This window comes from Scomber scombrus, chromosome 16 (genome assembly GCF_963691925.1).
Source record: "Scomber scombrus chromosome 16, fScoSco1.1, whole genome shotgun sequence".
Lineage (NCBI taxonomy): Eukaryota > Metazoa > Chordata > Actinopteri > Scombriformes > Scombridae > Scomber > Scomber scombrus.
Genome location: NC_084985.1, coordinates 25,987,014 through 26,008,035, shown reverse-complemented (window position 1 = coordinate 26,008,035; position 21,022 = coordinate 25,987,014). Strand labels below are relative to the sequence as shown.

Genomic DNA, 21,022 nt, shown 5'->3' with positions numbered 1-21,022 from the left:
TAAACACATTTTGAAAACGTTTACTGAGGTTAGAAATCAAGTGAGAAGTTGGTGAATTCTCCATTGACTTGTATAGAGACGGAAGTCCTTTTGATAGAATACAGTTTTAAGTTACTTCCGCGTTGGCATCATTTCAGAGGACCCGAACTCCCCGCCTGGTAAGTACGAGCGAGCGAGACTGCCGCCATCTTGCATAAATACGCCAAGCGTCTTCATTGTTTACGTGTGTATGTGCACATAAGTGAATGTATTTTGCACAGTTTATATCCTGTTTATTTAGTTACTTTATTTGTACAAGTTACTCGTTTAATTAGCAACCTTTGTATGAGTTCACTGAGCTACTTTTCATAAGATTTACTGATGATACTGAGCTGATGAGGAAATTGTGAATTATATGTGAGAAATGCTGTATTTTATTTTATTAATGATTTAGATTCAGTTGTTGTAAAATGATGTATAAATAAAATATAATATAATTTGTGTATTAAAAGACTTAAGTTTTCGATTGTTAAATGTATGTGCAGTTTAAAGACAAGTGGCATGTAATCACATTATTTGAGCTGTAAACATACTAACACAGTATATGCAGATGTATTATTGTGCAGATGTACTCTGTTTCAACGAAAGTATTGTTGTAAAATATGATTTGAAGTCACTACACTAACGCTCTGGTTGAGGAAACACTGCATCACTTGTGTGATTATTTATCCCTGTTTTCCAGAAAAGCGTGCAGATTGACAGAACTCAAACTCAGGGACTCCTGAAACAGCTGACTCCATCCAGCAACCACAAACCTTTCTCTACAATATCTACAATGATGGGGCTGGCAGCCCTTTGGGCCATTGAGAGGAGACATCCTCGTGGGAGTCCCGGAGGTAACATAAGCATAGCTACCAGTTTGCTCACCTTTGGTTTTATATCAGCTCTGTGTTTTCCTCTTCCTTCTCTTGATTTGTTTTTGTCACGTTGTACTACGCAGTAGTAAGTTCCGATTGTGGGCTTGTTTTGGCTGTAGCATAACAGTACTGAGACCACTCAAAGTTCTACCATTCATACCCGCTTCATCGGCTGTGAAGGAAACTCAATATGTATATTCAGGAGGTAGCCCAGGATGACTCCAGTGAGTTTAATCAGGATTGCTCAAAGGCATCTTGAGTAATGTGCAAATATGTTAAAGGCCTCACCCACTTGCAACAATCAATATGGTGCTATGGTGCTTCATATTTTGGTCAATACTTGCCCCAGAGCATGCACACCAATTTTGGTGAAATTCTGTCCCCTAGGACAAGGCCTTTGCTGAGATATTTTGGTTAATAGTGGCCAGGCTTTTTTGCCAGATTTTGCTAATTTATTATAGAATTGACCTATGGCTAAGCCACGCCCCCTTCCACTCACTCGGACAAACGATCAACATTCAGTGACAGACGCTATGGCAGGTTTCACAGTAGGAGACATTTCGCAGGAGGCCGTTGGTGATTTTTGGAGACCAGATATCATCTAGAAGTCACCAAAAGGGTCTAAACTACGCATTGGAGGGATATATTATTCATTTTATTGTTGAGAAGGTCGATAAAAAGCTTCAGTTACAAGCCAAAATGTACAGGTCCCAGCGCAAACGTGATAAACCGCATCTCGTTGCCATCACCATCTCAGACAACATTGTTGACATCAAAGTGCCACTGAAGTTAAGGTTTTTGGCTCACAATATGATAAAAATATAACTGCATTTTTACCATCTTTACCAAGAGTGTCTCTCCGTTAGTTTGGTGCTACAGTATTTACATTGAATCATTCAGCATAACATTTGCCAACCTTTGTTCTCTGGGCTATTACAGATAAGTTAATGAAGCTAAGCTCCAGAAGTTAACGTTAGTTTAACTAGAGCCCTTTGGACAACAGCTAACAATGATGTACGATCACCAAAGTACAAAAACTAGAACAAAATAGGCCAATGAACTCCCAGCAAACAGTGACATGATGAACAACGCAACTAGGAGCTAACGTTAGGCTAACTTTAGAGATGTTAAAGATAACTTTATATTCATCCTTGTTAATTTTATTCATGTTGAGTTGATGTTGTGGTCTACCGCACAACTTTATCCGAAGAAGACACTTTTCTCAGTTGAGATGTGGCTTAGGAAAGGGTAAAAAATACACCCCGTCACCCAGCCTCTCAGGATACCTTGTGTCGGAGTTACATGTACCCCATGAACACCGTTTGACCATTTTTAAACTTCAAATATCAGAAAACCTCATAAAACCGAACGAAAACTGACTTTCTGCAATGCATTTCAATGGACGTGCAGGCAGAGAATGTCCGAGTGTATGGTATGGCTATACGCACTGTGATTGACTCATCGCGTTTGAGGGCGGGACTTAGCCATACAGTAGGTCAATTGTGTGGTTATCTCAGTCACGCAATGTTGTATGAGGTCTTTCAGTGATACAAATGAGTAAAAAAACAAAGAAACAAAAACCCACCATGGTAGTCTTCTATTGTCCAAGAGTTTTTGGTATAGCACATCGAGCTGGACATGTGTGTCAAATTTCAATGCAATCAGAGTCACTGTGTGAAGGGTGAGACCTTTCAGAACAGACTTTTTGGGCCTTAATTACAACACCATAATGTGGCCAATGAGACTCATAGTTCCTGTGAAGCACATACACATATCCCCCTAGGGGTTTGAAACCTAAATTCACTTGTATCTGTTAAAGTGATGATAACAGTCATTACAGAGTCTGCTTGGACCTGTTCATATGCCGTAAGTCATTTTAACTTGTTTTTTTTTTTTCTTCAGTCTTGGCAGATGTGCCGTTAATAATCTATTTGGTTCAATAATCCTGAAAACATTTCGACACAAGCTCTGACACTGAATTTTGATACGATACTTAATACTTAAACTATACTCTTTTAATAATAGATGTTTCAGGGCTCCTGGCCAACCCTTGGCTACCATTCAGGGCTTTCAGGGCCAACACTTATGTCCTAGGAACCTTACAACATCATGAGACATTTGTTTTACAGGGGAACAAATTTGAATGAGTATGGCCACATGTAATGTTCTCCTTTTTATTCTCTAGAAACATAAACAGATTTGTTGGCAGTTACCTGCTTGGTTAGTCATTGCAGGTTTTTCTTAAAATAAAGGTCAAACCCCAAATTTAACATTGTAAGAGGTTTCCTTCCTGCTCATTCTTGCCAATAAAAGACCTATTTTCAATTACAGTGGATTTTGTCGCCCTTCACTTCTTTTGAAAACACATTGAGAATAGATCTTTTAATGGCAAGTTTGAACAGGAGGAACACTCATGAACTTTTAGGGAAACCACTTTTATCTTAAGACAAACCTGAACAGCTGTGAATCTATCCTTTTAAAGCAGTATTAATTGCATGAACATTTTTACATACAGACATACAGTACTACCCTATCACTCACCAGCTGAAATGTCACATATTATATTATATTTATACGCTTATGGCGTAGGATGTGGTGTAAACCAATGAAAACACAAAACTAACTGTGAATGATTGTATATCTAACAAAGAATTATGTAATAGTTATTAATAATTGTTTTTTTTAACAACTTGGGTCTTATATCATTGTTCTTATCATCATATAGATTGATAAATTGTTATCTTTTATGATAACATTGTACTCATGATTGCGACATCGCTACAGCAAAGTGAAAGCTGGCAAGATAATATTGATTTGAGACTCCAGTATGTTAACTCAGCCTTGAATCAATGGACAGTAATTATAATAATTTTCACCTTCCAAATGGTATGGGTGTTTGTTTACAACCTATTTGAGTGTCTGACTGCTCATGTTTATTGGCCCAACTGAAATACTTTTATATTTGACTTATCTTTGACTTAAATTACAAAGTGATAACACAAGTTAATTTACCAATAGTGGTTAAATAGATAGTTTAGAAATACAGGAAACTGCAATAGGTGTGTGAGGAATAAAATAATAGGTTGAAAGACTAGGAAAAAATGCTGTTTATTTAAGCTTGACCTGTTGGAACAGTAGCTGCAGAAGAGACAAAGGTTAGTGTCTGAGCATTTAGCTATATCTCCAGGACTTTATTTAGATTCCATTATGTTACTTAGTCCCATGCTATTGGCTTTTAGACTTGATTTCAAGGTGTGTTTAATTACTTACAAGGCACTAAATGGTCTGACTCCTCAATATATGTAAGATCTTTTATCCCTGTATAACACTGCTAGCACTGTGATAGCCTTCTATCTGTTCCAGACTCTCGGCCAAAGGCTAAGGGGGACAGAGCTTTTGAGACAAGACCTCATAGGCTCTGGATCACCCTGCCCAAGGAAACAAAGCAGGCTGAGTCAGTGGCTTCTTTTAAATCTGAGCTAAAAAACATACTTTTATCAAACCACATTCACCACATTTTAACTCCTTCACATTCTGATTTCTGTATCACTTTGTAACTTTGTTTAAATGAGTGATGTGTAAATAAAGTTAAAATTATTATTATTATTATTATTATTATTATCATTATTATAAGAAGTAGTTTGCAAATGCAGACATCCCAACTCTCCCGGAAGTTCCGGGAGTCTCCCGCATATTGATAGCGGCTCCCTGACGCCCGCAATTAAGACGTAATCTCGAAGTAATCGAGCAATCTGGAGTAAACGAGCAAGAGCGCGCACTAGAGAGTGACTGCGTGTGTGTTTGTGTGACTATAAATGCAGCGCATGTGAGAGCAAAGCAATCACATTTTCTCCATTTGGAGCTAGGACCTTCCAAATAAGAATGTGGGGTGTTTTGTTTCATAGTCTGGAAACACACCATGCTACCTCAGACCCAAACTGACATTAGCTTACTTGGAACACCAAGCAGTGCATTTCTGCTACTTGAGGTAAATTGTGCCAACAGGGCAGGTATTGGAATAATTAAACTTACCGAAATATTGCAATAGCCAGACTCAGTGTGAGAGCTGCAGGTTAGCCAACTGTCAATTGAAGCTGTCAATCAACTCCCACATGGGGGACATCAAAGCTACTATGACTGTGTGTTCAGACTACTGACGACCAAGCAAAAGGCGTTTTCAGTGGCATGAAGCTACAAACTGACATCCAACACAACATACTGCATATCGAAGTTAAGCTGGCCGCGCTTTTTTCAGCGCTCCAATGATACGCTGGAGTGTCAACCAATCATATGATTTTGTTCACCACTTCCACTCCCCTTCTCTCTCCGCACGGTTCCTGTTCTGTTCCATCTAAAAAAAATGGAACTTCCCTGTGCTAGTTGACCCTGCCCTTCTCATTTAACATGACACTAACACAAAAAATGCAGTTTGGCAGAGGGTGGAAGTATGTACTGTAGGCTAGCTGTGCTATCTACGACATAACCACATCAATGAGTGCTTGAGCAACACTTCAACGGCGACTCAGAGATGATGTAGCTGGCCACACTGGCACACACCTCGTGTGAACATCCCATGAGTCTTCAAATCTTATTAACTGGGCAATCATTTCCAAAATACTTCTACATTGGCTGTAGACCCAAGCAGTGTTAGTTGCCACATGGTTCATATTCCTCCTAATGCCATTGTTTTGGAAAATGTAAAGCAGTTCTGCAGCGTGATCATATTATGGTTGTCAATTTCCCATACTTTACACTGGATCTGATATGGATATTGACAAGTTTCCAACCAAGGGATTCCTCAGAAGCTGTTGTTAGTGGAAAACTCATCGGGATCATTCTGCAATACCGATTTTCTTGTCAAACTCTAGAGAAAGAGGTCCTATACATTCTGAAGCCACAACCCAAAACAGAAAAGAGAATACCTCAGGACACTCATTAAGATAAGACATCAGCAGTCTAAAAGTACTGTTAAGCTTAAATCTCCCACAGCTTAAAACCCATTAAGATCCACTGAAAACATCCCATATAGGCCATACAAACATCAAAGCCAAAGATGGAGTAATATTAGATCAGATTACCATTGGATCAAATGAAACTTTAATGATTCTTGTACTGAAACTGGGTCACTGCGGAAAGCAAAAAACATAGAAAAGAATAGAAAATAGAGAGTACAGAAGGTAATAAAACTATTACAAAGATGAACACAGTGAGTATAATATAGTCACTAAATAAATAAAGATCCAACGTCTCCATCCTTATAATACATTACCGACTGTTGGCTACTAATAGATTTTGAGGTTTGGCAGATGTTTGCATTTACATACAGCTGACAGAATTTATGAATAGCATGTATCTCATCATAAAGCATTTCTGGCTGCATAGATTACAGTTACAAGTGTTCTGTTTAAAGACTGATCACTCCTAACTAAAACAGTCCAAATTCCACAATTTGCCACTGAAATGGAAAACACTTGTGCTGTGCTGGCTAGTGGTACTTAAGAGAGTAACCCCTCCGATGGGCACTGACCAATTTTTGGAGGACAATTACTTAGAAAACTGGGTTTGAATTCTCCTTGTCTTGTTTATATGTACAAAACCATCGCCGTCGTCTTTCTATCACCGTCTATCACACTTGCAAGACAGCTTGATTCACTACCTCATAGGATGCTGATTGGTTACAAGTACATAACTTGAAGCCTGACAAGATGGATTACTGTGTGATCTTGTGATGTCATGATCTTGCAAATCGAGCTGTCTTAAAAATCTGAAAAACAACTCGGGAAGTCAGTGATAGTTTTGGTACATGACTTGCCAATTTTAATATACAATACAGATGAGAGTAAATATCTGGTTCATGTCAACAAGCTTTTTTATTTATTCACTTATTGCATATCGATTTTATGCTCACATGTTATTTGTAAGATAGTGTTAGGTTGTTGCTGTTGGTTAGACTTGTTGCGATAACTACTTTTCCGTAAAAACAAAGACTGCCATTTTGGGCCAGGACAGTTATTTACCTTTAATTCTCCACTCAGGACGTACACAGTGAGGAATGGAGGACACTACTTGCTTAACCAATGTGACATGAATAGCCTCTTAGCTGCTAAAGTGATGTGCGGCAATACTCAAAAAATGATCAAGGTCATGTCCATGTATCATATGATAAGTCCATATATAGACATAGTGATGTCAACAATTATTTTATTGTACAATAAGTCGATAACATTATTATTGTGACAGGCCTACTGTTGATTGCTGTCCATAGACTGACCTACATTAGTTCATAATTATTGCATTGACCCTGATAACAAGTCAGGTAAAGCATTATCTTAGAATATACTGGTATAGCAACAATACTGGGACAAAATACAACACATCTTTGGAATGTCCATGTTGTTTCCGCATTACGACTTAAAAGCTCATGAACACACCAAAGTCGTAAAAATGACTTCCCAACTTGGGAAATGGTACCATTCGAAGAGCATGTAAATGCAGCATTACTTTGGTCCATACTGTACATGATGTCAAAGTCGGCAAGCCGTGTACCAAAATGTTCACTGACTTTCTGAGTTGTTGTTCTGACTTGAGTTCATATGAATTTCCCTAGTCAGGAACTCATACTCCCAATTATTCGAAACACCACATAAAAAAACTGCAAAATTATAAAATCAACTTATTCCACCTGTGGGCTGACTTGGTCCTGATTGGTTACTGCACTCTGTCAAATTTTTTTTTGCTGTGCCACCTTCAGAGATTTTTTTTTGGGAGCTTTTTGCCTTTATTTTGATAGTAATGTCGGTGGCAGAGAGGCCGACAGGAAACAGGGAGAGAGAGACAGGGGAATGACCTGCAGCATAGGTCCCATGCCAGAATTGAACCAGGGATGCTGCCATTATGTATCATGTGCTGTAACCACTTGGCTACCAAGGCGCCCTGCTGTTCAACCTTCAAAATATGAGTTTCCTACTCCCCTCTTTGCAGCAGCTTGAGCCTCATCCAATTATGATTACATTGCATAATTATGATGAATTAGGATGTTCTAATTAATCATAAGTAATTAGATTTACTCATCAGAAGCTCATTCAAGTAACTGAACTTGCAGCCAGTGTCCACCTGTTATAAATATGGCTGTGCCTCAAGTTTCCAGCAGATCATTGCTCAAAAAGTAACATTGTGATAGAGAGAAACATGGCATCAGAACTAAGTGGAAGTGTCATAATTAAAATGTTTATTTTATTTGAAGATCCCAGAGTAACATGTAGGCCATATTGATCCTGCAACCTATTTAAAACTTGGGAAAGTATTTCCTAAGCCTAATGAAGTCCAACATCATTGAAATTGAATACTGGTGAATTTTATTATATTTTCAGAAGATATAACAACACAGTCTGAACTTTGCAACCTAGGTTTTAAGAGTAAACATGTAATTTCTATGTAGACGCAAGTGAAGTTGCTATTTTGCCTGGTTCATGGAGCCATGTATTCTTTTTATGGTAAAAGAGCAACAAAGGAAGATGAAGTCAACTAATGTAATTCCGGTCCAACATGAAAACATTCCCAGTCAACAACATGCAAAGTGCATTTATGTACTGCAGAAAAACTGATGGCTACATTGTGTGGCTAAAAGCTCAAATGGTGCACTCCGCCATTAGAGGCCACAAGCTTTTAATGACTCTATAATGAAAATATGAATGGAATGGTTTTGAATAATGCAGAGTACCTCCACAAAGGGGGTATGTAGCTTTAATATCACTTCAAAAAACACTATTGTGATGTCATTATATACTCATTAACTATTATTAGTCCAACAGATTTAGTCATTTGGAACTTTGGGGGAAGTGGGGTGATCCCTACATCCCCCAATAATAACAGCCAAGCCCAGATACCATGTTTACTGAACTACACAACCATATTTTCTATAACAGCTTTATAAGGTGATAACATACAGTGGTGTGTTTTCAGTTAGTTTTGCTTCCCCCAAGTGAAAAAATTAATTAAGAAACAAAAACTGTGTCAGTTTATTAGGGTTAGGGTTTAGGGTTAGCTTGTTTGCAATGGTGAAAATTTGCAGGTCAAAGTTCACTGAAGTTAAATTCAATGGAATAAACTACTTTACAACATTTGCCATAACAACTTTATTAAGTGCATACAGTATAGTAGTGTGTTTTCAGCTGTTTTTGTTTCCCCAAGGGGCCTTGTGTTCAGGAAAGCCTTTCTTGGAAAGAACAACTTGGCCAGCATCTTCTACAAAATTTGAGTTCAGGACTCCCGGTCTAGTGTCTGTCTGTGTGTGCAAGCTTTAAACTTTGAGCACTAAAACTCAGTCTAAATTTTGAGTAGCCACAACAGGTGTAGCAACTCTCACACCATTAACATTAACGGCCGTGCATAGTTATTAGTCCACATACAACCATTACGTGGGTGGAAATACTAATAGTAATTGCTGACTGTTCCAAACTAGTAAGGTGGCAGCCATTAGCCAGTTAGTGAGCTAAATTACTAGCAAGAAAGCAACAAGAAGAGATGAGAACAACAGTCTGCTTTCAATTTTCACTGTAGAAAATGTCTGTTCCAAAGTGGTTATGGGAAACATTTATCACTGACTCATTTCCACATCCTCTCCCTGGATGACAACAGGTATCAGCAAAACATCAGTTCCCACCCCCTTCATTTTGCTGATCCTGATCTGGTTCTTCTTGGACCACTTGATGAGACTCTTTGTGACTCTCTCTGACAAAACCCGCAATCAAAGTTCTTCTGGATGTGTGTAAATGGTGCTCTAAAACTGAGCCAGGTTCTAAGTTGTAGTTGAAAATGTTTGTGCTGTTGAATTGAGTTGATTCAGTCGTTTTTGTCAGGTTAGGGCTTTAGCCTATGAAAAAAAAAAAAAAAAACTGTAGAAAATGTTTTGCCAGTTTAAAGCTATCTAGGTTTTGAAAGCTAATTACAGCTAGTTAACTGACCTTCCAAGATGAAGAATGTTCCATGATTTACAGCTTCTCCTTGAATATGAGTGATTGGATGAGTTTAAATACAAGTGAAGTGTTAAAAAACCACCATTCGCCATTGTGCAAGGAGTGTGCAATAGAAATAAATTGAAGTGGGCAGGTAAACTATATGAATGCTTATGTTGGCCTTGATACAGACATAGACAGAATCCTTCAGTGCAGGTCTCAGATGCTGGAGAGCAACCCCTTATAAAAACTGTTGAACATTAAAATGCAATCAATTATATTTTCATAAATGCTGCTATAAGACAGTTTTAATTCAACTTGCAACCTGGCAATTAAATATTCTTTTAATTACCACTTTGCTGATGGTGCTTTCCTATAAAAAAAACAAACGTGTGGTGCATGGTAAGTGATTCATTTTGTTTCATTTCCTGGAATCAACAGAAAAACTGATAATAGCTGCACAGACTGACAGATCAAGAATATCAAACACTACTGATTTAAACAGCAAGTAAAAGGTGTCCACAGTCTTGGAAACACTTCCACTTCCCTTCCTTCTTCCATGTTCTTATCTGAAACCTTTAAAAGGTATTGGAGGATTTGCTTAGCAGTGCTTTACCACATACTCAATAGATAACAGACAGTAAAATAACAGGAAACAGGGGCACTTGAGGATGCAGTCATGATTGCATTGCATGGGCAGTCTCTGTTTACTCACCCCAAACAGACATCGTACTGACTTTAGGTGTGAGCTAGCAAGCAACATACACATCATGTATGTGGAAAACAATATTGTGCAAAAGTTTTAGGCACTCAAATTAAATTGTGCATCTAAACAGAAACAAACCTACACACAGTTTTTCAGTTACTCTGCAGGTCGGTTGTTCTGCATTTTGGAGACCACAATTTTTCATCTGTGGATTTCGGCGACTCAGCTGCTTCTGTCTTTTCATGTAATCCCAGACTGACTCCATGATGTTGAGATCAGAGCTCTGTGGGAGCCAAACCATCTGCTGCAGGACTCCTTGTTCTTGTTGCTGAGCGTAGTTCTTTATAACTCTGGATGCTGGATGTTTGGGGTCATTGTCATTGCTACAGAATACATTTTGGGGCCAATCAGACATCTTTCTGGTGGTCTTGCATGAAAGATAAGAATCCAAACATTTTAAGTGCCTAAAACTTTTGCACAGTTCTGTGTGTTGGTATGTGGTTTGTGTCGGCTCAGCTTGTATAAAATGTGGAGGTTTATCTGATGTTTCTGCTGAAAAAACAGGTGCCTGCTGCTGCTGGAAATGGATTTGAGGAGAGTTATGAGACTGAACCACACATTAAAGACTACATCGAATGATAATATAAAAGTATTGATTAAGGTACAGCAGTTTTTTTGGAGTTTGTAATATTACAAAAAGGGGAAGCTAAGTAAATTCTCTTTAGTTTCTAGAAAATCTGTCAACCTGCATGTGAACAGCATGCAAGTCCCTCACTGTGCATTCATTCACTCTGTTACAGTCCTGTGACCTTGACAGCGCTGCGATCACTAGATCAGTAACACTATGTTCTTCCCAGGAACCAGCATACTTGACACAAACAGATTGTGCATTTTTCATCAGCCCCCATACAACAACAGGTCATGTGGTTTATATATGCAGCTGTGGTTTGGCATACCGCAGCGATCTTCCTGAAGTGTTTGTGTTCTGCTTCACATACCTTATACCGAAGGGGTGTGTGTGTGTGTGTGTGTGTGTGTGTGTGTGTGTGTGTGGAGGAGGAGGGTTTCACCTTATATTTTCGGTTGAACACATCATCCCTAAACCTACAAATCCACCTTTTGAAATATATAGCACGAGCATTCATTTGAAATGGAGGTTGGTTGCTGTGTGGCATCTTTATATTTCCGAGACTGTCTTGTTGTCTGGTGTGTTGTTCCTCTTTCTGCAAAGACATTGTGGCATAATGTTGACATGTTTTTATTTAGACGGCAGAACATGTGTCAGCTACCAGACAACATCAACAGTAAAGTGAGGCGTTGGTGTCAGTCCATCACAGTCAAAGAGCGAGGGCGAGACAGAGAAAACAGTTATCTCTCACCAACAGTGACCTCAATTTAAACAATGAGACACAGCACTCTTTAGCCTTGTTCAGCATAATTAATTTTTTCTCTTACTAATGTTATTGTCTCTCTCATATGAACATTTTTATTTGAATACATGATACATGCAATTGCAAGAATTCAAGGAAACCGCTAAATCAAGTAGAAGGTTGACTACCACGAAATAACTCCTGACTGAGCTCAGTGAACATTGATAATGTATGAATATCATGAGATTGGAAGCTTCTGCCTTTGTTGGAATTGAAACAAAATAAATGTTATCCATAGCAGTCACAGAGAGCGTCTGCTGTAGCTACAATATCTTGAGGTGGTAGATAATCTGCACAGTAGTTTTCTTTGTTATATTCTTATCAGACATGTTATGGTATTTAAGCTCAGACATCAACTGACTGTAAAAAACGGTCGAGTCACTAACCTTTCACACACTTGGAGAACGTCCAAGTCCAACATACAGTAGCCTACAGAAAAGCACATGTGATGTAAAGTAAGTTTTATTCTTATATATGGTTTGTTTATGCATGCTGTAACTTTTACTGTTTTTACAGGCCTATGTTCTGTAATGAGGACATCCTTATATAAACAGACCAGCTGCAGCCAAGGCCTTTTATGCATGACAGAGACACTATTCACCTCCAAGGCAGAAGACTTTGAAACCTTCCACTAATAATTTACCTGCAAGCTTCGATTCTGCCACGACTTTAAAGCTAATTTAACCCTAATGCCATAAGAAACTGTAACAGTCAGCTTGCTGGTGTATACACCAGATAAAACAACGTTTATGAAATGATGCTGCAGTTTTTATTATCATACCAGCATTAGATTAATGTTGCAGACCAAAATTTGGGCAAAATAACCAAATCAGTTATTTACAATTCAGAGCAGTCACTAGACTGATAATTTGATGACCTACGTTGGTCATATGTGCATACGTATGTGTGTGTATACATATATGTATATACAGTCATTGGCCACTTCATTAGGTACACCTGTGCAATCTAATTCAATCCAATACAACAGCTCTGCTCTAAATTCAACATTTTTGAAGTTTATACATTTTTATTATGCATTATACATTTTTTTTAACATTGTCAAAAAGGGATAATTCTACTTTATGTTTATTACTGAGGTTGTACTAAGTGGTGTAGGCATACTGAGGTGCATTATATTAAATGGCGTTCCTAATATGTTGCACCCCTCATGGGGTGGACACAATATTAGAAACACCATTCAATATAATGCACTCCAGTAAACCAGTGCCACACACTATGACCTTAATAATAAACATTCATATGAATGATCACTTTTCTGATAATGTCAAGAAAAACTGAAAATGTATAATTTTCTTTAAGTTTTTTATACATTTTTTATAGCAGAGCTGTTGTATTGGATGAGATTAGCTTGCACAGGTTTACCTAATGAAGTGACCAATTAGTGTATCTGTGTGTCTGTGTAATCTATGTGCCTGTATCTATGTCTACATGTATATACCTAGATATAGATTCAGACAAATATATAGATAGACATATATAATACAGACACATATGTATGTGCGTTTATATATGTGTCTGTATCTAAATATGTCTATATCTATATATGTGTCTGTATCTAAATATGTCTATATCTATATATGTGTCTATATATATGTGTGTCTTTATCTAAATATGTCTATCTATATGTGTCTGTATCTATATGTGCCTATATCTATATATGTCTACAGCTTTATATATGTATCTATATCTACATATGTGTATCTATATCTATATATCTATGTCTGTATCTATATATGTCTATATCTATATGTATGTGTTTATATCTATATATGTATATATGTCTATATATCAGTGTATACAGATATACATATAGATAGATGTATAAACACTACTAACTCAAGGCTTATAATTATTTTAAAAATTAATTTGTAGAATTAATTTTAATTATTATAGATGAAAAAGCCTCCCCCTGGTGTCCGTGAACACACGCGGTAAGTTTGAGCGGTATGTTTCGTGCTCTGTGTGCATAAAGCAGGCCTACTGTAAAAACAGCCAGCCGAGAGAGGAAAAAAAAAAAAAAAAAAAAAACTAAAGTTGGGAGTTAGTAATGAGGGCGAGGCTTGTTTTGTTCTGTTCGTGTCCGTGATTCAGCTGTCTGCTTCCCCCTTCGCGAGCAGTCGGAGCGCTACAATTGTCAGTTTCGTTAGTGTGTCCCTATTTTTTAAACGTTTTTGTTTTCGGCTCCATGTTGAAGTTTTTGGAAGCAGGGGACTCACAGCCGCAGCACACTGTGTCCACACTCACACAGGACGCACGCAGACTCACGCGCACAGACCTCGCCTGATCTGCACCAGCGCGGGTCACTTCAGGTTAAACCCCGCTGTGTCCCGTCCAGTCCAGCCGACGGAGACCTACACTGCTTCCAGTTGAGGAGGAATACACAGCCACTGGAACTCCATATCATATTTGGATACGAGCTTCGTCTTGCATATGCGGTATGTTTCATTTTTGGTTAGGGGGGGGGGTATTTTTTGACAGCAGTCTAGCCAATGACAGCTCTAAACACGGACAGTACAGCAGCGAGGTGTCGTATAAAGCGCTTCCGAAGCTAAACATTCACACTAATTTTCGCGCTTTTACCGCAGCTATATGTGTTTTTAAGCCATATGGTAGTGAGTAGTTTTTACCGAACTACATTCATTTTTTTTGCAATTCAGTGCTGCCTTGCTAATAGGTTGTCGGTTCACACCTGGTTGGACGTTAGACCTTTCCAGAATTATGTGTGTTTCTGACAATACACAGCACAATTTATCCACCAAGCAGTTCAACATGACTGTCATATGTCAACTTTATAGCGGGGCTACTGCGCCCTGCGTCCGTCGGAATGAGATAGCAGGAAAAAAGGAACATGTATCAAGAAAGTTCACATTGTTATCCATTTCTGGTGTATTTTACCCACGCCGAATTGAACACCGGCTCGTAGTAAATCAGAAACTACATCGTTTGTCATTTGCAACGTGTCGTTATAGCAACAAAAAGCGAAAGCGCGTTAAATGAGCAGATATTTGACTGGAGGTTCGGTCAGTGCAGGAGACTAAAGCACCACTCGTGTTAGCTTTTATGGAGAGTTGAAGGGAGTTGCTTCGTGGGGCCCAAGTTATCGTTATGCCTTCATAGCTCAGGGCATCCTTTCACTTCATGATCGCACTGCTTCACTTTCACTCTCTTGCCGTGGCCTTGAAAAATATGTCACATATATATTTAAACTTACTGTCGCTGACGTAACCTTTGCTTTCGGTTCGGCAACGCGAACTTCACTGAAGCGCTCAATGAACATCTGGCATGCAAAATAAGCGTGGTCCTTCACAGTGCATTAGTGACCTTAAAGGTTGGACTCCTGAACATTAGAGTTCAGTGTATCACTGCACAAACTCAAGCCTAAGCTGCTTGTTAAAATGCTGCATTTGCAAACGTCCCCTGCAAAGTGTCTGTCTGTGAGTTGTCGGTTAAAGTTTGCTGACAATCGATACTAATGACAATCTTGCATTATGTTATTTTATTTTATTTTGCCTCGTTGTAGTTTGCTGTGTGAGAGGTGATATTTTACCATATGAGCATGAGATGATGCTTTCAGGGGCTGTCAGGAAACACACGTGAAGGATTCAGCAAGGTGACTTTCTCTTCCTTCTTAAATCCAGATGTGAGGTTGAGAGCACAAGCAGCTGCATGTTCACCACATTCATAAAATCACCCTTAAAGCCAAAAACATATTAACAATATTTTAAGTATAAACATGTTGAATAATGTGGCTATGAATATATTGTCAAGCCATATTTTGACATTTAAACTCTTTATGTGTGTGCATGCTTTATTTATTGATTAAAATTATAGCATGAATACACAAATAATAGTTTAGTTGCATAGCTGATAATGGAATTTTTATTCAGGAGCACTAAGCACTGGTATGCGTGATATGTCACATTTGTTCCAGGCAGAAAAGGGAGTTTCCAAGGAGCTACTGAAGGCAGCATCGCCTCTCAGCTGAGGGTATTTAAGGTTTTTCCTTCTGCCTGCTGGCTGCTGTTTTGTAGGATCTTGTGTAAACCTCCTCAGCTCCCAGGGCAGGGCTCATGTTAGAGAGCATGCAGCATTCATTAAATCCATACAGCAGGTGTTAGAATAATGTCATTTGTCTACACGCAGTGGAAACAATGGCACCGAGCTGAAAATCCGCTGGAAAGCATCTGTATTACACGCCCGGTACAATTACTCCTTTGATGTGTTTGTTGAAACTTGTTTAGGCTGCTTTTTTCGCCCAGATGGAAACCCGCCTCCGCCAATGACAGTTGTCAGTTTTGCTCAACAAGTCTCGACTGCTAATAAAGAGAGGGCCGCGGCATCAGAACATAGAACGCTTTAGTGAGGACGTCTGCTCCTGCTTTGCTCAAGGTGTTTTTCATCTGATGACTAAAGTCGTCGCATTTCCTTTACACAGTCAGGCCTTAAAGCTGCTGTCATGCAGCCCTGTCACTACTGGACAATATTATTGTCTGTCATGTTTTCCATTTAATTCCTCAACTTGTTGATTTGATTTAAGAGCGATTTTTGTCTTCTTTGATTCATTTTTGGAAGATTCGATTCAGCAACAGTCAGCCAAAACTGGATGTTCAACAAGTAAATATTCAATCATTTAAAAAGAATGTCCATATTTGAGGTGAAAAAAGAAAAAGCGATTAGAGCGTTTTCATGCATTCCACATAATCTAAAGCATGGATGCAGCAAATGATCTATTTCAGCAACATTCACCTCTAACAGATTGTCCAAAGCCTGCTGCCACAACAGCTCTGCTGCGACACATCTCTCTCTCTCTCTCTCTCTCTCTCTCTCTCTCTCTCTCTCTCTCTCTCTCTCTCTCTCTCTCTCTCTCTCTCTCTCTCTCTCTCTCTCTCTCTCTCTCTCTCTGCAGATATGATATTATAGAAAATATGATTGGAAGCCATCAGTGGTGGCTGTGATGAAAGCTGAGTTATCTCAAAGCAGAATTACTCAGCTGTCAAACATACCTTTACTGCTTTACTAATGTTAATGTGGCCCCACTGTTGGCACTGTGCACCTGTGTGGGAGAAGATAGTGTGAATGAAATTTAAAAATGGCAGATAATGAGTATCTTCTAATACTGTGAGGAGGGGGGAGGAACTGACCAGTAAATAAAGTTAGTAAGTTAATTCTGTCCGTGTGAACTGAGACATTTGCTTTTACTAATACATACAGCTGAAAATGCATAATGCAATTTAAGCAGCAGTATCAGCAATATCTAATAATAATAACAATATAATCTAATAAATGTGCAACCACTACCATTGCACTTGTAACTAGCGGTATTATACTCATTATGATAATTCTACTCATTACTCAATGATTTTAAATGTTGTTCTCAGTTTAAGTTCCAGCTTATCATTCATCTTTGGAACTGACTGTGGTCACCAGAATGATTCAGTACAATACATCCTTTTATAACAAGTCAGAAGTACATTCATTTAACATCCTGTACTGACATGCCGACTTTATTTTGGCTTGTAATTTCGTAGGCTTACTGACTTCCTGTCAGTGTATACATGCTGGCCAGCCTTAACCGAGGTCAATCTGAGCCGCAGATCTTTGTGTTACCATTCATGTGTAGTAGTGTCATTATAGAGCTGAATCAGTGCTTATTCAAATTATGTGTGTGGTTATTTTGGCACTTGATTTGTAGATTTGTTTACAGCTGATAACTGCATTCTTTGATTTTGTTTTTGCCACTAGGGGGCAGAAGAAAGGTAAAACAGGCTGACAGACACACAGCCTTGTGCGAGGTTCCACTGTCCTCACCAGCTAATAGCTAACTGTGTGTGTCTGCTGTGTGCTGCTGGGCAGGTGGTGTACAGTGGGCTTTATCAGAGCTTATTTCCTGGAAACAGCTGCCAGCTACTGCTGGAAGACAGGATAATGAGAGTTAAGTTTGTGCGCTATAAAACTGAAACAATGAGTTAAAAAAGAGTAAGCTATTAAAAAAAACTCAGTAAAGCTGCAAAGATGAATGATAATTCTGTGTGGATTAACACTTTTCAATTTGCATGAAGATTAGTTCACAGGCTCATTTGTTCTAAAAATCCACACTGCTGGATAATGTAAGTTATGTTAAAAGACAATCACTACATGTGATTGTATATCATGATTCATGGTATACAATACTCTCAATACTCTGATTCAGAAAATATAACAGTATGGCTGAAGCTAATAATTATGTTCATTATTCATTAGTCTGCTTAATTAATGACTTAATGGTTTATTTCATGAAATGTTAAAAAAAAGGCATTAACAACTTTTCACAGGCCATGATGATGTCTTCAGTTTGCTTGTTTTGTCGTCTGATTAACAGCCCAAAACCTTGATTCATAATCCATAAAGTGGTCACTAATCTTCCCAGGGTCCATTCAAAAACAGCATCAATAAAACAAACTATTTAAAATAAATGTTTTCTATAAAACTTCAAAAAGCAAAATAAGACTGTTACTCCACCCTTGGCTGACCCTGTGTGGACAGCCGAGACACATCGCTGTTTACATCTCTATTATGCGTCTCAAGTTGACCACTTGTCCAGATATCTGTGGTCAAATGCGTACCAGACTACCTCGGCAAGTGGTTTTGAGTGATCAGATCATGATGCGTCTTGGTGGTCGTTCAAATTTGATTTAGTGTCTACCTGGGTAGAACAATAGACAGGAGAGGAAAAGGACACAAAGTGCAGTCAGCACAGCATATACAGCTATAACAAAATAACAAAAGTAAATGAGTAAACTGTCAAGCTAGAAACAAAACGAACATAAAACTAATCAAGAAGGTTCCAAAACTGTAATAACTACAATTTACAAAATGTACTTTTGATGCACCTTACAGTGTATATCCCATGTAGAAGAGGCTTTATAGAAAACAGTTGTCATCAGATATGTTTGCTTAAAAAACAACCGAAATGATTAAACGATTGACTGAAAATTAATCTGCAGCTACTTGAATAATCTATTAATAGATTTACCCTTGCAGCTCTTTGTAACTGCTCTTTCCTTCTTTGTAAGAAGTGATCAAACAGTAGACTGAAAAGCACTCCTGAAGTTGGAAACCTCAGTGTGATGACTGACATATAGCAGACTTTTTTCAGATACCATACTGTGTTATGATACAAGCATGGACAAGGCCCACACTGCAGTGCTGCTTTGCTTGATGCAGCCGCTGATGAAGCCGCTGGCTATAAGTAGGCAAGTGTGTGTTAGCATGCGAGCACAGGCGGACATGCTGGTAGTTGTGTAGGACACAGTTATTAGTGTAATTGGAGAATCTTTTTTGGATTCTAAAGTTAGTGTTGCCTGGTATGAATTCATGTTTCTAAAGCAGAATGAGGTTCTGAGGCTTAAAGACTATCAGTGTCATGTACATGTTATGATCCATAACCATAGACCATTACACAATGAACAATGAAATGTATGATTGTATAATTGCAATTATGCAAAATTTACCTTAAATCCTCTTCCCCCAAAAGAAATTAGATGGCCAACAACAGCAATTACATTAATTTATCTTGCACTTGACAATATTCACTTATGGTCTTGAGTTAATTATTTCGCCCTGCCTGGAGCTTTGAGTGGTTGTAATCAACGTCTCATGCATTGTGCACACATTAGGTTGAGCCGTTGTTCATGAAATTAAATCACATCGGCACTGAGGGTTCCGGTGACAGCACAGGTAGTTCAATCGGTCACTGAGGCTGGATTACAGATTGTCAAGCGGTGGACTGAATCTGATGAACAGATCTCACATAAAGGCTAACGGATAAACAGGGAGGCAATGCTCAAACACTCCATAAGAACTCTAATGATTTCACACATTAAAGGACCGGACCAATATGTAACATATAGGGCTGGGATATCAGTACCAATCCAAGTACCTTTAAAGTGATACTGATACCAATCGAGTACTTCATTTGATACCCATCATGTGAATAGAAGCATTAAATTATGACTTCACCACCACAGACGGGTTGTAGCTGCTGTGGCAATGGGCCAATCACATGTTTCATTAAATTGAAAAACGCTTGCGTTGATTGGCTGTGAGCAAGTCCATACAAACAGTCGTATTTTCTAGCTCCGGGTGCAAAAAGGATCGATTGCAGGTATCGTTTGACAGGAGACGTTTCGATACTACTAGGTATCGATTTATTTCGGTTGATACCTTAAAAGTATTGGGTACCAATACCCAGCCCTAGTAATATATTTACTGTACTAACTCATAAAAGGATCATGATATGTTATCAGAGGTTAATCTTCAATTTACAATCTGTATGTATTTATGAAAGGTAGACATGAAGCTCTAACTACACAAATAGTTAAGGTGTTCATATATATTTGGCTAAATTTTAGTAATTGAAAACTGGAAAGTTTATAAAAATGAGCTACTGCACTTTTACAAAAGTCACCAAGAAACAGTGTTTGATGTAGATTTAATGTGGATAATTTAAGCAGCTAGATAATACTTACCCATGTGTGAAGTCTAGACATCGAACTATCTTTGCTTTTTACTTTAATTTGTAACTAGTTCTGGGACTTGATGTCATTCATTGGACCTTGACGCATTTGATCTCATTTGAAATGCAGGCGACCTTATAATATTTTTATTTGAAAGACAAACCTCTGCTGTTTTTGGCTCCATTGCAGGCTAAACATTTGAGCTCAGCTTCATGCCCTGAGGATGGACGATTTAAGTGGCATACTCAAGCTGTCTGTGGTTCAGGTGCGAAAAATTATGAAGGACACCTGGCACATTCAATGAGCCCCCATCAGCTGAGAACAATGACGTATGTTTGGTATACAGGCTACACGCCCAATTAAGATGAACATTTTATAGGGAGATTCTCCCAAAGATTCACACTTCTATTAGCTGTTTTGAGCAGTCTTGTTAGGGAAGTGAGATGCAAGATTGGTGAAATAAATCACAAACTGATTGGCCATAAGTTCGGAAATGTTAATGACCTTGTTATTGTCATAT

At 38.4% G+C, this 21,022-nt stretch overlaps 2 protein-coding genes across 4 annotated transcripts in view; one reads left to right on the top strand and one right to left on the bottom strand.

The window, feature by feature from the left end:
• septin7a (septin 7a) overlaps positions 1-21,022 on the bottom strand; it is a 461,874-nt gene that overhangs the window by 406,824 nt on the left and 34,028 nt on the right. The gene's annotated exons all lie outside the window — the stretch shown is intronic.
• Positions 14,087-21,022, top strand: part of thrb (thyroid hormone receptor beta) — a 123,904-nt gene continuing 116,968 nt past the window's right edge. For all 3 annotated transcript variants that reach the window (XM_062435607.1, XM_062435608.1, XM_062435606.1), the window contains exon 1: positions 14,087-14,442. The gene's annotated coding sequence lies outside the window, so the exon portion shown is untranslated. The remainder of the gene's footprint in view (positions 14,443-21,022) is intronic.